Source organism: Podarcis melisellensis (assembly GCF_964234715.1).
Source record: "Podarcis melisellensis genome assembly, chromosome: 12".
NCBI classification, from domain to species: domain Eukaryota; kingdom Metazoa; phylum Chordata; class Lepidosauria; order Squamata; family Lacertidae; genus Podarcis; species Podarcis melisellensis.
In genome coordinates, this window is record NC_138544.1 from 12,448,371 (window position 1) to 12,466,691 (window position 18,321).

The 18,321-nt window shown below is 42.3% G+C and overlaps 2 long non-coding RNA genes across 3 annotated transcripts in view; both read right to left on the reverse strand.

The window, feature by feature from the left end:
• Positions 1 to 3,821, reverse strand: part of LOC309353660 — a 33,897-nt gene extending 30,076 nt beyond the window's left edge. The window contains exon 1 of the long non-coding RNA XR_014161984.1: positions 3,656 to 3,821. This is a non-coding gene — a long non-coding RNA (uncharacterized lncRNA). The remainder of the gene's footprint in view (positions 1 to 3,655) is intronic.
• Positions 3,822 to 13,688: 9,867 nt separating this feature from the next.
• Positions 13,689 to 16,579, reverse strand: LOC309353643. Of its 2 annotated transcripts, none has more exons than XR_014161964.1 (4): positions 15,800 to 16,579; positions 15,267 to 15,385; positions 14,263 to 14,623; positions 13,689 to 13,899 (listed from the first exon to the last, which is right to left on the reverse strand). It is a non-coding gene; the product is annotated as an uncharacterized lncRNA (long non-coding RNA). The 2 variants fall into 2 exon arrangements; XR_014161965.1 differs by having other exon boundaries at positions 13,691 to 13,903.
• Between the last annotated feature and the right edge of the window lie 1,742 nt (positions 16,580 to 18,321).

The following is an 18,321-nucleotide window of genomic DNA, read 5'->3' on the forward strand; positions in this document are numbered from 1 at the left end:
CTCAAACAATTTTTATGCGAAGGACATGCCTATGCCCAACAATTAGGTCATCAATGAAAACTCATCTGTCAATAGCAGAGAGATGTGCCGCTCCCGCCTCTTCACAGTTACTCATATGAAAGCCACGCTGAGCTCAATGGCCTTCCTTCTCCCAAGTGAGCAGTCACAGAGGTGCTGCCTTAAGCTACTCGTGTTGTTTTCTATCTGTGGCAGGCTTCGGATGAAGAACGCCTCGGGTAAAAATAAGTCTCGCCATTACCATATCAGCAAGCTTCCTAGCACTGCAATGCATCACCGTTAGAATACAGCATTAAAGAACATGAGAGCATGCAAAGCCCAAAAGGATTCATTGCTTCCTACTAGACAGGAGCCTGCAAGGGAGGCGTATTAACTGTCAGCAGAGAAGTCTGCTGTTATTAATTAATGTAGCCGATGTTCCCTTTTACTGAAATAGAATAATAAACTCCGGCATCTAAGCTACCCATAGAGAGAATGTTTCTGTGTAGCATTGTGAGAAGTGCCACAAGCACAAAGAACTAATCAGATCTCCTTCCACATTATTGTTTCTTAAAGTTAACTTAGGACCTCCATACGTCCCCCCCCCCCACTATGCCCCTGCATGTGAGTCAGGGGTGGGAAAATATTTTAAGCCCAGGGTCTACATTCCTTCATGGACAAGCTTTTGGGAACTTAAGTTCAGAAGCGGGTAGGGCCAGAGGCAAAAAAGGAGTAGAACAACAGTTGCAACCTTTACCCTTTGAACAGTGTACAGTGGTACCTTGGTTCTGAAACTTAATCTTTTCCGGAAGTCCATTCCAAAACCAAAGCGTTCCAAAACCAAGGCATGCTTTCCCTTAGAAAGTAATGCAAGAAGAATTAATCTGTTCCAGACTTTTAAAAACAACCCCTAAAACAGTTATTTAACATGAATTTTACTATCTAACGAGACCATTGATCCATAAAATGAAAGCAATAATCAATGTACTGTACTATAAAATAAATAAGACAGTATTGTAGATGATAAAAATGAAGTTGTTTTTTTCTTGCTTGCACTGATGATAGTCATTGTTTGCATGGGGGGCTTTTATCCATTTCCGCTGTCACACAATCAATCAATCAGTAGCTGAACTGGGTTCCGCACAGTCACAAAAACAAATGAACTGAAAAAGCTTCAAAAGCAAAAACGCAAAATGAATAGCAAAAACAAAAGCGCTGTTTGACTTCCGAAATGTTCAAAAACCAAGGCAAAGCTGCTGATTGGTGCAGGCACCCTGGAAACAATAGCTGACAGCCGTATTGGACATTCGGCTTCCGAAAAACATTTGAAAACCGGAACACTTACTTCCAGGTTTTCAGCATTTGAGAACCGAGGAGTTTGAGAACCGAGGTACCACTGTATTACCTGCCACACAAAATATGTTGCCTGGGGATCTTGTACATGGCCACATCTGGGCCTGAGGTTCCCAATACCTTTTCCATGTCATCCCACCAAACAGGCAGAAATCTGGGTGGATACAGCACTGCAGTGACAGGGCAGGTGGAGGCAGGGCCTAACCCCTCTCTTTCCCAATAGTGCATGTGTGACTTATTCAAGAAAAGGGCTGGGGTCTGCCCTAAATTAGGGAATATTCGCCAACTGCAGACCCACTTTAGTCCAAATCTGAACATCGAATGGAAGCATTACAAGGTCTCATTCTTTGGGCTGGCCTCAATGTTTAGCTGGGGGGAAAGTTGGGGGTGGAGATCTATTGAATGCTTGATGTTTGTTTTCATTAACCACCCTGTGCCTTTGCGATGAGACAGGATTCACATATAAATGAATGAACGACTGCAATCGCTCTCATCGTTGAGTCATTTACATCCTTATTTAATGCAGTGGGATTTAGTCAGCGGCAACATGAGGTGTTGCGCTTCTGTTTGTTTCTACAAGTGTGGAGAATGAGGTGAAAATAATAGAAAAATCACACAAATTGGCAGGCAGGTGAAGGAAGATAATTTATCATCCCAAGGAGGGGCTGTCATGATTTTAAATGACTTGACATCACCACTGAATAGAAGCATGTTAGTCCAACAGCCTGACATTGCAAATCTTATTTTTGAAAAATGTCAACCTGTAGCGAAGCATTTAATTTTTGCTCAAGTCAACAGAAAGTTGTCAAGTTGATGTATACAAAGAAAACTAAAATAAATATCTTTGGTTAATCATTTTCTTTGGTTAATTGGGGGCAGGATAAATTCCTGTACACACTTATCAGAAGATAAGTTCCATTGTAAACTCAGTGTTTCCAAATAAACATGCATAGGATCAGGCAGCAAATTGTACAATGAAATTAAGATACTGTGTCTACTTTTGTTATTCAGAATATATGCATGTGTTTCATTGCTTTCCTCACACATTTCATTGCTTAAAAGAAAAAAAAATCTGATAAATGTTTCTGGAACCTCTCTGCCATTTTAAAGCACTTGCAGCTTGCTCTTCACAATATAGTGATAGATTGCTTCAGTAACCGACACAGGAGTATTATATTCAGGGGATTCCTGTTGTCTTTGAATTATCACTTGCACCGCTTTGAAAACTTATATCCAGTGTCCTTGTTACTTGTCTCTCATACATGGAGGCATTGGCAATCTTCCCTGTAAGTAAAACTAAGGACAGAGTCAACTCCCAGTTCAACAAAAACCATCCAAAACCTGTCTCACACAATAATACGAGAATTGACTTTTACTAACCAGTGTTCTCAAGAATTGTTTTCAGAATGAATATCTGTTTTCTCCACCTCTATATTTAATCTGGTTGTTCCATTATTTTGCAGTGATGGGAGTGTACCACATGGAAAGTAATTCTGTTTCCAAGCCGTTCCCTTTAAATTGTGGAAATTAAGGCTGCAGTCATATACACCAGGCAGAGGGCCCTCTCAGTAGTGGCCCCCACCCTGTGGAACGCCCTCCCATCAGATGTCAAGGAAATAAACAGCTATCTGACTTTTAGAAGACATCTTAAGGCAGCCCTGTTTAGGGAAGCTTTTAATGTCTGGTGTTTCATTGTGCTTTTAATTCTGTTGGGAGCTGCCCAGAGTGGCTGGGGAAACCCAGTCAGATGGGTGGGGTATAAATAATATATATTATATTATTATTATTATTATTATTATTATTATTATTATTATTATTATTAACATTTACTTGGAAATAACTCCCTGTGAGCATAGTTGGACATCTGAGAAAACATGTACAGGATTGCACTTTTAGAATTAATTTCCACACTGCTTTCTTTTTCTTTTCGCACAGGTGTAGGTGACTACAGAGGAAAATATGCTCTCTGTTGAGACTTTCATGGATGAAAACCACATTGAGTGTCTATTTTGCCAAGCTTGGAAATCACTATACAGTGGTACCTCTGGATACGAACGGAATCCATTCCAGAGCCCCGTTCGCATCCTGAAGCGTGCGCGGGTCGCAATTCATGGCTTCTGGGCATGCGCATGACGCCATTTTGACCGTCTGTGCATGTGCGAGCAGCAAAACCCGGAAGTAATGCACTCCGTTACTTCCGGGTCGCCCGAAAGCGCTCAGCCTGAAGCAACTTCAACCTGAGGAATGACTGTACATTGCAGCTCCCAAACACATACACATGCAACAAACTAGGCACAATTCTCACCTATGCCTTGGTATGAGGAAGGGCCACCATTCAGTAGCAGAACATCTGTGTTGAGTGCAGAAGGTCCTGGATCCCTAGGGTCTCTATGCAGAGCTGAGAAGCTTTAAGATCAGTGCCCCCATTGGAGGATTAGTCGTGCCATGTTGCAATCCTGGATTTGCGTGAAGTCAGGGTGGGATAGGGGAGCAAATGAGAAGACAGATTGCTAATTGATTGGGAGTGAGGAGGAAAATGGCAGTTTAAACAAAAGCAGAGATTTGAGTCAAGCAGGGATGGGGGAAACTGGCTTTTTAAAACAGTGACAGAGTTTGATTCTTTATATATCATTTCCCAGAATGCTTTTATCACCTTACAGGACCACCACATATGGTGAAGAAAAATGTTTAAAATAACCTTTATAAAGAAAATCCAGGAGCTTTTTTTTATTGGGAATTGTAGGTACTGATATCCCAAAGGAGAAAAAAAAAGGCTTTTTATGTATGCAGCAACAGCCACGGGGATGTTACTAGCCCAGAGATGGAAAGAGGCTGAAGTCCCTGCCAGAGAGGAATGGCAAAGAATAGGCCGAAATGGCAAATTGACTGGAAGGTTCAGGAACCAAGAAGACAAAAACTCCAATAAAGAATGGAGAAAATTTATAATTTATTTAGGAGACCACTGTAAGCAGATGAAAACATTGGCAGGATTTTAACAACACTTGTATAATATAGCAAATATTATGGTTAATATGGAAAGATACAAAATAAGGATTATGAAATAATGTGCAGTTGAAAAGGTTAATAATAATGGTGGGAAGTCTGGCGATTGAGAGAAATCTCTAAATATGGGTATGTGTTTCATATTGTTATAATTCTACACTTGTAAAATAAAATAAAAATTGTTTTTTTTAAAAAGAAGAAATGAACATTGACAGAGTTTGAGTAGAATGTGCATGGTGGGAAGAGGGAACAAAGGGGTTAATCTGGAGCGGGTGGAGTCAGCAGGGGTACAGCCATTTGTGTGTGTGTGTATCCAAATAAATTCAATACCTGACCAAATTGTTAGTGACAACTGAAACTGTCCACAAATGCCACTTTTCATATTTCATTTTAAATACATAGGGAAACAATCGAGATTGCCTGCCTCCTAGTAGTATTCCTCATGTCCTGGTGTTCCAATAATATTCCTAAAACTGGAGTATTGTGGGAAATGTCTTGCAATGACTACTGACTTCAGCATCTCACAATCTCCTTCAATTAGTGCCAATTATCGGTTTCTGATAGAACAGTCCCATTCAATTTGGCTTACGTTGACTATCTATTTTATTCTGAAAACCCCTCCCATAATACAATGGTACCTCGGGTTAAGAACTTAATTCATTCTGGAAGTCCATTCTTAACCTGAAACTGTTCTTAACCCAAGGTACCACTTTAGCTAATGGGGCCTCCCACTGCCGCCGTGCGATTTCTGTTCTCATCCTGAGGTAAAGTTCTTAACCCGAGGTACTATTCCTGGGTTAGCGGAGTCTGTAACCTGAAGTGTCTATAACCCGAGGTACCACTGTATTAGACTATTAAACTGACGCAACATTGGGTGTTCTGTGACCTGAAAGGGTTTTATTTTTAAATTTTCATCTTTCCGCCATATTGCCTCAGGAACATATTTCAGCCGTCAAATACCTCAGACATTTACAAAGTCGCATCAAGCAGCTTCTGTGCGATGTCATTTTTACAAGGCATAAGTAAACATCTGGGGGGAACCTGTTCAACAGAGCTGGCAGGAATCGTGGTGACATATTTTGAAAAGAGCATTTAGGGCCTCATGGGAAACCTTCAAAAACATTATTTCTGAAGAAATAAATACACATTTCAAATTGCAACCTTTATTTTTATTTTTTTTTAATACTGGGGCAAATTCTGTTTTAACAACATTATCCCTTAAGAGTGACTCTGTCATTGGTCTCTGATCATCATTTGAAGCTGTGATCTCCGCCTCTCCTGGTCTTTTGTAACCCTTTAGCAGTCCCCAAGATGCATAAAGGTGTGAGGAAGAATGCCAGAAATGGAACATTTCAATGGGGAAGACCAAGGATAGGAAAGAAAATTCCATATCTTGTAGGTTATAAGCCAAGGGGAGGCCAGTTATCCAGTCCGCCACCCAAAAAACCCCTCAGACTGACGTAAAATCTCTGGAGACAAAGGCACAAAGCAAAAATCGTCCCATGTCTCAAAATATTTAAGATAAGGCAATGTTAGCACTCAGAAATGCTTGGTTTCAGGCTACTGCTGGTGATTTGAGTCCCCGTTGCTACCATACCAAGTTAAGCAAAGTTTATCAAGTCAATTGTGAATTACTGTATCCAGCACTGTATGAATTACTGTATGAAGCTGAGACTCCAATACTTTGGCCACCTCATGAGAATAGAAGACTCCCTGGAAAAGACCCTGATGTTGGGAAAGATGGAGGGCACAAGGAGAAGGGGACGACAGAGGATGAGATGGTTGGATAGTGTTCTTGAAGCTACCAGCATGAGTTTGACTAAACTGCGGGAGGCAGCGGAAGACAGGAGTGCCTGGCGTGATCTGGTCCATGGGGTCACGAAGAGTCGGACCTGACTAAACGACTAAACAACAAGCATCCAGCACCTTAATTTTAAATGAGGTTATATATATTCAAACTAAGTAGTATTGATAGGATGGGGATGTAGGGATGATCGCTGGGTCTGGAGGACACTCCCCACCCACAGGCAGCCTAAGCCTGCCTGCACGCATGACCTTGGGGTACAGGGCACACTCCCCCTCACAGACAAAGCCGCAGCTGTCTAACATCATGCCCTCTGTCTAACCTTTTGCAGTCTCAGTAGTCTGCGGTGTCCTGTCTGTGACCTTTGTCTCTGAGACCTTTTGTCTCCTTCGTCATACACTGTGCAAGGGGGAAATGATGCGGTGGAAACAGGTGCCAAAATAACTTTGTACCGCCCCACGATCTCGGGACTGGAAGATGTGTAAAGGTCTCAGCCCAAAATGTATCTGCCTGGGTTTGCATATTTGTGTCAATAAAAGGAGCCTCCACAGAGCTGGCCAGCAGCTTGCTTGCAGCTCACCTGTGTGCCCCTGACCTGCATTATCAACTCCTGCCTCATGTCCTTCACTTCATGGAGATATCAAGGTTAGAAGTCTTCAGGGAACTGGCTTCTAGGAGCTGAGCCCTTCCGGGGGCCCTATATTTTTGATGTAGGGGCCAGCCCCACCCCCATTGTCCTAAAAGTGCAGAGCCGAACATGGCATGCCTCCAGAGATTGGCTCCTCCTCCTGCTACTGCAGCAGCGGAGGGGAAGGAGGGTCAAAGTAGCCTCCTTCTAGTGGCGGGACAAAAAGGAGGCGGAGAAGGAGCCACTGGCCATTGAGCTGCGCAGCCGCCATGTTCAACTCTGCGCCCAGCTCCTCCCAACAACATGTTGGGATTTTGCCTATGTGCAGCTTCCCACAGAGGTAATTAAGAGTTGGCTGAAGGCCAAGAAGACTGAGCAGAGGGAGTTATTCTTCCTAGAGATATGGGGCCTTGGATACAGCTCTGCTATTGGTCGAGGTCTCCACATAGGTATGATGACTCATGACCTTCCTTGGTTGGTTAGATAGTTGCTTGGTCAGTGTGGTGTTCTGAGAGTCGTTTGGAGTTTGTTAAGAGAGAGAGTTTAAGATCTGTGTCTGTATCTTGTATATAGTAACTTGCTGTAAATAATAATAAATAAACACCTCTAAGTAAATAATAAATAATAAACACCTCTAAGTAATCAAGTTACTAGTAGCAGCGTCTTGTTCCTGCTTCATCCTACCTGCCTGCAACTGATTGCTTCTGGAAGTCTGCATATGCTCTGCTATATTCAACTGGGTCTGGCTAAGATCCTGCACCAGGTGAAAGTTGCGAAACATCAATACATCATGCATGTGATGTCACGACATTGCGATGTCTCACACACAACATCAGCCCCGCCAATCACCCTCACAAGCCAGCGCCTCTGGAAGACTGGCTAATGATGTTTGGCGCTATTGCATGAAGGTCAAACTGACATTATCAAGGCAAGACAGACCAGGCATGATGACAACCGCTTTACTGGAAAGTGGAACCTCTTTATATAACTTTTATAGCCACTTTTCTTTTCTGAAAAAAAGTGTAACTACGATTTCCCATCACCCTCAAGCTTTTTCGTTCTACCATAAACTTACGTCTTGATTTGTCAATGAACTCAACTGGCAACCAATCAGAATGGGAGAGGGGTGGGATCATCATCCTGCCTTGTGGCTCATAGAGTAAGGCAATGAGAAAGTAGTTGCAACAAACCACGGTTGATTGGGAAAACTAGCAGCTAGCTGTTGGAGTTGTGTTGTCATTGGAACAGCAATGGGGAACCAGTGACCCTTCATATATTGCGGCCTGCCATCATGCCCAAGGGTCAGGGATGATGGCAGTTGTAGTCAAACATGGTCTGCATGTTTCCTTTCAGGTTTCATTTGCGTGGACAGGTGGAGTCCCCCAAACCTTGGGCGCCCCCCGTGTGGAATAACAACTCAAGACAACATGCTATGGGATTAAAATTGGCCACAACTTTATTATGTTTCAGATGTGGGTAGAGCCTGGCTCAGGCATTGGGCATTTATCCCTCCCAGTCCCCCTCCAGGGATCTGGGGAACATCAGGGTTATCCAGTGGGGGGGGATGGGCTGGCTCTGGAGAACATATGTTCAAGCAGAGAGAGCCTGCCCCCATTACGCTGCCATCACAGGGGAGCGCAATGGCAACCTCTAGGCGTAGGCCAAAGCCTCCCCTCAAAACGGGGAACCCTGGTATTGCCACCACAAAAAGAAGGGGGACATGGGTCACTGCTACACGCCCACCCCCATTTAGGGAAGATAGACTAAAGGATTCTGCCCAAGGCCTGATACCGCCAAAGTTGTGATGTTTTGCTACGGGAAAGGCAAACCTGCCAATGCAGGAGAATTCCTTTCCAGTCGTTCAACAGCAACCTTGACGTAGCAGCGTCCGCGTACCTGTGGAGAAAAGGTTAACCTGCAAAAGAAGTCTTAACTGAGGGTGAGTAGGGTAGGAGAAGCTCTGGAGCCAAGTGACAATTCCTAGGTAAGATCCTCCCCCTATTGTGTGGGTAGGGAGGTCCCTCCCCCTACCTGGCCTGATCACCTTGGCAACGCCTCCCCAGGCGGGATTGGGCAACTGGCTGAGGTAGGCAGAGGCCTCCAGGTAGCCCACCTGGGGAAGGCAAACCCAAGCCTGTGCTAATAGTACCACATAGGGACTAGGGGGCTGCGCGCAACCATGCAAAGGGTGCCGCCCATTTAATGTGGGGAGCGGTCATTCCTGGAATAGACTAAAGATCTTTCAAACTAAAGGTCATCCAGGGTTGTTGTTATTAAATAAATAAATAAATAAATAAATAAATAAATAAATAAATAATCACATGGCCCTGAGGACTGCCACAAAATGTGATGGGTGTGTTGTATAAAGGGCCACCAGAAAAATAATCAGATTTAATAATGATGATGATAAGTGAGCATTGAATTCAAATCTTTTGAATCTCACCCTGGTGCTAAATTCATCAAAAAGTATCCTCCTTTTCTTCTCATTTGATCACCAGTTGCTTGCACAGCAATATAGAGATGCCAGACACACCAGTGAAACAGAAAACCCTGAACACTACTCAACCTGATGGTTGTTGAAACTCCCAGGTGGGCATATTCCATTGATTTTAATAGGCTTGGGAACAGTCCATCAAGACAGAAAACTCTGTTTTGCTGCCCACCTGCCTATGTTTCATAGAAGAAGTGGGGGTTGAAAAATACAGCAGAATACTGCTTACAAAGAGAAAAATAATTACTGCTCTGTGTTAATCATGCCTAAGCATACTGTGCTTCAATTGCCTAGTATTATTCTTGCTCAAGTGTCTTTTATCTTCCTTAGCCCACTTGGGTACACTGTAACCCAAGTATGCTTAATATACAATAGAAATAATTACTCTTGGAGTGATTTGAAGAACCTGGCAGCACCCCACAAATTGAGATATCCAATCAATATTGTGTTCTGCTAAACTATTGTATTTGACGATGGTGAAGCAGATGGAAGCCAAAAGCACATCATTCAACTGGAACCATTGATTGCTGGACAAGGTCTTGCAAATAAATGCCGAATTTGTAATTCTGTTGGTGGCTTTTGTTTCCAGGTGTGTGTCCCCTACGAACAGATTTCAAAAAAAGGAACAGCACCTATTCTGTGACTTTCCAGTTATTCAAGATAACTGCTGTTTTAGGACCTCTTGAAGGCCTTCTTAAGGGACGTGAGTGGTGCTGTGGGTTAAACCACAGAGCCTAGGGCTTGCCGATCAGAAGGTTGGCGGTTTGAATCCCCTCGACGGCGTGAGCTCCCATTGCTTAGTCCCTGCTCCTACCAACGTAGCAGTTCGAAAGCATGTCAAAGTGCAAGTAGATAAATAGGTATCGCTTTGGCGGGAAGGTAAACGGCATTTCCATGCACTGCTGGCCACATGACCTGGAAGCTGTACATACCCCTAAACATTTTGTGAATCTAATTTTGGCCTCATTGAGGGCAGTATTTCAATATGAGTAGGAAAATGAGAGTAACCCTGAACATTTTTTTAAGAAAAAAAGGCTGAGTATCACCCACCCTGTGGAACACCCTCCCATCAGATGTCAAGGAGATGAGTAACTATATAAGCTTTAGAAGACTTCTGAAGTTAGCCCTGTGTAGGGAAGCCTTTTAATGTGTAATGTTTTCTTATAATAAATGTTGTAATAGATGTTGCCCAAAAATGGAAAGAAGAAGTCCCAGCAAAAGAAGAATGGATACAAAAAATTATGGAATATGCAGAAATGGCAGAACTTGCTGGAAAAATAAGAAATCAAGATAGCAAACTTTTTATAAAAGAATGGAAATTGTTCAGGGAATATTTACAAACAAATTGTAAACAGATAACATTGGCAGGATTATTTTCTAATAACTTGCATTTATATAAGAGTATAGATTTAAAGAAAATGAATAAATGAGCAAATTTAGTTAATTTAGCAAATGAAGTAAATTTGGATATGCAGAAAATATTAAAAATAAATTTAAGGAACCACAGAAAGAGGGGGAAGGAAGACAACTTTTGAAATTTTAAAATGATTGTAAAAGTATTGAAATGTATAAAACAAAAAAATCATGAGAGAGAGAGAGAGAGAGAGAGAGAGAGAGAGAGAGAGAGAGAGAGAGAGAGAGAGAGAGGGAGGGAGGGAGGGAGAGAAATGAAAGATACATACACCATCATTTACAACAGGGTAGGCCAAAGGCATGATTTGGACCTCACCGACTCCCCTCTTTAATATGCTTATCATTCAAATATTGAAAAATGCAACCACCAAACCCAGCAGAGCTATCTAAAAGGCAGAAGACAAAGATAGCAAGGCGATAGGATCTACGCAGAAAAATGAAAGGTGAGACTGCATCTCCGCCCCAACCCCTGCTTTGCTTAAGACAATACTTTTCTGACAGACATGCCGCTAGCATGCCTCTAATAATGTATTGCTTTGTAAGTGCTTAAAAGTTTATGGCAGCGTGAGAAAATAATCTGAGACTGAATCGTTGCAAACAACAGAATTTTATAGTAAAATAATGTACAGTGGGCAGGACCATTATACCAGGCTGGGGGAGGGAGCCTGTGGAGCAGACAAGGAGCCATCATCCTTTCAGTACAGTGGTACCTTGGTTCTCAAACGCCTTGGTACTCAAACAACTTGGAACCCAAACACTGCAAACCTGGAAGTAAGTGTTCCAGTTTGCGAACTTTTTTCGGAAACCTAACGTGCTCCGTTTTGAGTTTTACACTTTTGATTTGAGTGCCACACTTCCGTTTTGAGGTCTGCCTGTTTTTAATATTTATTTTTGCGGCTTTTTTGTTTGGTTTTTGTGACTTACACTCTACCAACTGAACTATCCCTCAGGTGTTTTGTGCCAAACATGATCAGAAAACCTATTATTGGGCCACCAGTTCAGACCAGGCCCATAGCACTGGGGAAAGGTGGGGGGATTAACGCTTTCCGCTGTGCTATTTCCCAGTCCAAATTGCCTGGTCGGGTGTGGGGCTTCGGAGCCAACTCCTAGGGGCCAAGGTCCCTTCGCCCTCCCCATAAAATGTTTGAGGGGGCAGAGACACCCCAAAGCTGATGGGCATTGCCATTAAAATGGTGTGTGTGCGCCATATCATGTGATTGATGGGGTGAGCTCCTGTTGCTCTGTCCCAGCTCCTGCCAACCTAGCAGTTCAAAAGCACACCAATGTGAGTAGATAAATAGGTAACGCTGTGGCGGGAAGGTAAATGGCATTTCTGTGCCCTCTGGTTTCCGTCACGGTGCTCTGTTGCACCAGAAACGGTTTAGTCATGCTGACCTGGAAAGCTGTTGGTGGACAAACACTGGCTCCCTTGGCCTGAAAGCAAGATGAGCGCCGCAACCCCATAATCGCCTTTGACTGGACTTAACCATCCAGGGGTCCTTTACCTTTTTACCTTTACTGCTAACGGAGTATCTGGAGGAGTGGAATGTCAGCTTTCATCCTTTTTGGTGTATTCTAGCCAAATGGAATACATTACCAGGAATACTCTGAATCTCCTTCTGTAGAATCACTCAAAAAGCAAGTTCAGAAAGGGCAGACTATCCGACTCAATCTAACTTTCAGTAAAAGGAGGTGAGGTGGAAAAAAACACCAAACATTAAGAGGAACAGTGTTTTTTTAAAAATAATCATAAAAGGAATAATTTAGATTTCCATGCAGGTGTCTATTTTAAAGACAACAATAAGTTGTCATCACAGGCACTTAATGAAATGTGAACATTAATGGATTCCTTTTGTTATTTTCCAAGTCTGTGCCTCTTTTTTTAAGAGGTTTGCAATGAAAGATATAAAATGGTGCCATGACAAATAAATGCTTACGGGTTATTCTTCTGGCTCTGAAACAATGCGAAAAGGATGGAATCGACACATTACTTTGGTTTAATTATGTGACTCCTATTGTGAAAAAAATGAAAGAAAATTCTGGTTTAAACCAGGTGAGAGAGGGTTAGACAAAAGCATAAGCGCGGTGTCATTCCTGTTAGAAACTTGACAGAAATTATAGTTGTGGGTTTCATGGATACCGTGAAAATTAGTTTGAAAAACTAATGAGAAGAGGTGGTTTGTGAGGGACGGGCCCCTGTGCTCTACAGCAGCCATCGGGGCAGCATGGATGGGTCTATGGGGCTGACCTAGAGGGGACAGGAGAGGGACAAGGCAGCGGGCAGCTCAGCACAGTGGAGACACAGCAATGGGCACTAATTGGGTCTCCTGGCACTGTGCCCACACCATGTTAAGCAGCGGCAAGCAGGGTTGGGAAGCCAGGTCGGCAATGAAGCCCAGCTCCTCCTCCTATTAATGGGCGATCATTTCTCAAGTTGCGACATGCCATAGTTCTCATGAGGAACTAAAGGGTGCGTCTCCTCGCATAGATGGGTGTCTCCTTCATTCCTAACTCATCTGCATCCATCCCAAGAGATGTGGCTTTCATAAAAAGAGAGCTCAGGGAGATGAAAGAAAAGGCAAGCGCAGGCAAAATTCATTAACTGAACAGGACACCCGATTAAGTCAATGACTTTGCTCTGATGCACGAATGTTGTACATGACAAAAGTACCAATGTGACCACTTTCTTTTTTTCAGTGGCTTGACTGATGAGCACCAGCGACAGAAGGATATAAACCAGTATTTCAAACCTGGTATTTTCAGATTCCATAGGATTTCCTCCATTAAATGGCTAATGGTTTCTAACAATGTAAGTGACAGCAACTTAAATGGTGACTACACGGACACCAATAAGCTAGACAGTGACTCTGGCAACCAACTTCCTTCCTTCCTTCCTTCCTTCCTTCCTTCCTTCCTTCCTTCCTTCCTTCTCACATATCTGTCCCCATTCATGGACAAATCATGGGGAAATGGGTCTAATGTTTGATGTTTTATTGTGTTTTTAATATTCTGTTGGGAGCTACCCAGAGAGGCTGGGGAAACCCAGCCAGATGGGCAGGATATACATAAAAAACTACTACTACTACTATTATTATTACAAAGTTTAACAGCGGACACGTAAGTGGACGAAGAATTTTTCCACCCCTTCCAGCTTGCCACCCTGAAGTCCATCTTACCAATTACTTTCTGCCCAGCTTGCAGAGTTGAAGCCTGTCTGGGGATAAATTAAAGAAAGGCAATGGACCTGCACACACTTTAAAATACGACGTTACAACTCCCACCCCAGCATTTTCAGGGCAATTGGGGACTATGAACGAGCAGAACAAGAGGTTGATGCAGCAATTAGTTTCACAGTTGACACTGAAATATCTGCTCTAAGTCTTTCCAATGACATTCTATCCATAAGAACGTTCTGGAGAACTGTGGAGCACTGGTACATTGTTGGCCCAAATTAGATTCATGACTCTTGTGCCCAGAGCAGTCTTGAGGTATAGGTTTAATTTCTAAAGTCATCCACTAGAGCAAACTCAATTAAGTAAGCAGGGCGCTTGCATGATCATAAACTCAACTTACCTATTCATCTTTTGTTGCCTTCTCCTTAAAATACCATATCTAGTTCTGTAGAGATTCATATATTTTTTCCAATCTGAGCAGCATTCTGTACTTTTCTCTTGCGAAAGCAATGTCGTGCCAAAGAATGGTCCGGTGATTCAGAGATTGCATCTCAAATTTTCTGTTTGAGATATTGTTATTCAGTGTATTTATTGCTATCTTACCTGTAGATAATAGAGATGCATTTTCTTGGCCCACTCAGATATATTCTGAAAACTCACAGCGAAGGGACTCTTATCTATGAGAAGGTCAACTGAAGACTCTGTGACCCAACTGTTGCTTGACATTTTTTTATTTAATAGGCTATTTCTGTAGACCTTTTCTATAACATTTTTGATAGAGAAGTCATGGTCAGACAATAGATAAATCCTCCCAGAAAACAGAAAACAAGGTATACTGATATAATGAATTTTAAATTACTCATGTTCATAGTGATTGAAAAACCTATATTTATATTTTCATTTCAGATCCTTACCACTCATTACTTTCTGCTTAACTGCTTTTGCGTCATTCTAGTGCCCAGTCCGCTAACCAGACCCACGCATTGTTCCCCCCAAATGCCTAATTTAACGTTTATACAGAAAACCTATGATAAAACTTAATGATATTTAGTCTCCTACCTATCTTAACCTGCACAAAATGATAGCATTGAATGTAAAATATTAACCAGAGTAAATTGAACTACAGTGGTATCTTGGTTCTCAAACCTAATCCATTCTGGAAGTCTGTTCCAAAACCAAAGCATTCCAAAACCAAGGCACGCTTTCCCATAGAAGGTAATGCAAAATGGATTAATGCATTCCAGACTTTAAAAAAAAACCCCTAAAACAGCAGTTTAACATGAATTTTACTATCTAATGAGACCATTGATCCATAAAATGGAAGCAATAATCAATGTACTGTACTATAAAATGACTAAGACAGTATGGAAGATGATAAAATTTAAAATTATTATTTTTTCTTACCTGCACTGATGATAGTCATTGTTTGGATGGGGAACTTCTATCCATTTCTGCAGTCACACAATCAGTCAGTAGCTGAACTGGGTTCCACACAGTCACAAAAACAAATGAACTGAAAAAGCCTCAAAAACAAAAACACAAAATAGTAAAAACAAAAGTGCCAAACTTAATCCATTCTGGAAGTCCATTTGACTTCCGAAATGTTCAAAAATCAAGGCACAGCTTCTGACTGGTGCAGGCGCCCTGGAAACCATGGACGACAACCACATCAGACGTTTGGCTTCTGAAAAATGTTCGAAAACCGGAACACTTACTTCTGGGTTTTTGGCGTTCGAGAACCAAGGCGTTTGAGAACCAAGGTACAGTGATCTGCCATTTTGTGCAGCTGCTAGTGATCTGTCAGTACAAAGCTTGCTGGATCCACATTCCAAAGTGGTGGTGGGTGATGGTATCTTTCCCTTGGAGAAAAAAGATACCCCATCCGTGATAAGCCTAGTGATTTAGCTATCCTTCATCCATTAAACCACCCCACCTACCTCTCACAATGTCCTCCTTCTTCCCCCATCCTCTTCCTTTGCTGCTGTAACCATCTTCTCCTGGATGACTCTACAAACATTAAGCACCAACACTGCCAACTGTAACCATCCCACTTCTGCTCTCTGTTGACCATTGTTAGGTCATAGATATACTTCTAGCCCAGCATCAGCCAATCACACTGTTCAATGAGCATTCTAAACCCACGCGCACCAATTGAAACAGTCCAACCAACCGTTCTTTTGCATACTGAGAATTTTAACCCTTCCTCACAGCTTTTGGTTCAGACCCAAGTGACAGTTAAACTGACTTTCAGTGGACCAGGCAGAGAACTTCCTACATCAAAAACATTACAATGTACGCTACAATAGAGAGAAGACATGGCACAACGCCCATTAAAACCTGATTCAGATAAACAGGACTCCTTCACAGTGTCCTGTGCGACTGAATTAAAATGATTCAACAGCATATCCCTCTCTTTTGGGAATGTAATTCTTTGAGCAGCGTAGGAAACCTTGACGGATAAAATGAGCTTTCATTGAGGAATGCACAGGGAAATGCAAAGGAATGTAAAGGAAGACACAAAAGACCAGCTGGACAGAGAATCCAAGTTCCCCAAAATGCATTTACTTACCATGTATACAGAAAACCTACGATAAAATACTACATTCTGAGTCAGATGTAGCATATTAGCATAGTTACCTATCTAACCTCTCCAACAAAATGACTAAAACTTTGAACTAACTTACACTATACCTATAGAAATAAAACAAAAAATCAAATCCTACCTGTGAATGTGATTCACAGCAAAGCTAAATATAAACCTAAGTACAGTGGTACCTCGGGTTAAGAACTTAATTCATTCTGGGGGTCCGTTCTTACCTGAAACTGTTCTTAACCTGAAGCACCACTTTAGCTAATGGGGCCTTCCACTGCCACCTCGCCGCTGGAGCACAATTTCTGTTCTCATCCTGAGGTAAAGTTCTTAACCCGAGGTACTATTTCGGGGTTAGCAGAGTCTGTAACCTGAAGCGTCTGTAACCTGAAGCATCTGTAACCCGAGGTATCACTGTAATTAACCAATTCAGATTAAGTGAACAGTGGACATATTCCAAAGTCACAAAATATGTTCCTCAGCTATCAAGTGGCTGTTAGGAATGAATACCAAAGGCTGCTACACATGAGGAGCAGCAACTGAGATGGCATCAGAGCATTGTTGAGCAACCATCATTGTGACCTCAGAGGTATTATGCATGCATTTATTTAAGGGTATATAAGCCTACTTGGAGACATCAAAAAATATCACTGCCATAGATCGTATTTTTGGTTGACTTGGCTTTGGTTGTCTCCAGAGCCAAGAGAGGCAGGGGTTAAGTTGCTCACCCCAACAGAGGTGGTCTGAAGAGGCAGGAGGTGGAGTTTGCACTTAACAGGACAGCCCTAAAGGGGCCCCTCAATATGATCAAAGGCTGAGCTTCGAAACCCAAACTGAGACTGACTCCAAGTAATGGCAGCTGACCTAATTGCTGGGGAAGCCTCTAAAGAGCGATCAGTCAACAAGACAAGGGGTGAGAGGTGGTAAGAAGAGGCAGGATCTGCTTGGAAGCCAAGCTGTAAGCTAAGCGCATTCATTCTTGGCAACTCATTTCCACAGCTGCTGCTCATAGCGATCACTGGCTGTTGCCCAGACCCCATTTGGGTATGGCTGTTCGTTGTAGCCTTCAGACCCTTTCCATGCTTTTTATTTGCAACAACAATCTTTTCACCAGTCCAATCTCTTTCTTTTCTTTATATATATATATATATATATATAATACTTTATATATAATATATACTTTTACACGGGAAGACACCCGAGGACACCAAAACCTGCATATATATATATGATTTTCAGTTTTATACATTTTACTAATTTTACAATCATTTTAACGTTTCCAAACTTGACTTCCTTCCCCTTCTTTTTTTCTAGTAAAGTGGTTTACTAGGAGAAAGTAGACCGAGAGAAACCCCGATGGTTGGCCGCGTGTTTACACCTGAACCTCAGAATATTCTTCCTTAGACGCATGATTGACAAGTGTTTCCATTCCCTGTGGAGAAAATACTATGCATGTAGACACAGCCCATTTCAGACTGGTGCTGATCACATGTCAGCCAGGAGGTGTGGCCAATATGCACATTGGAATCTAGTGGGTGTGGCTGGCCTGCTAGTTTAGGGAAGTTTTAAATGTTTGATGTTTTTTTCCCTGTTTTTAATCTGTTGGGAGCCACCCAGAGTGGCTGGGGAAACCTAGCCAGATGGGCAGGGTATAAATAATAAAAAAAATATCATCATCATCATTATTATTATTTTCCAAGTAAATTTTTATTGTTTTCCTTACATATTCTTTTCCAACAAATTGTAATAGCACCATACATTCCCTTTGACTCTGCCGAGTCGCGACCCCCCTCCCTCCCCACAACTGGTATATTTATCCTCTTTCCATCACGCACATCATTCTCATATTAGTACTATTATACATTGGAG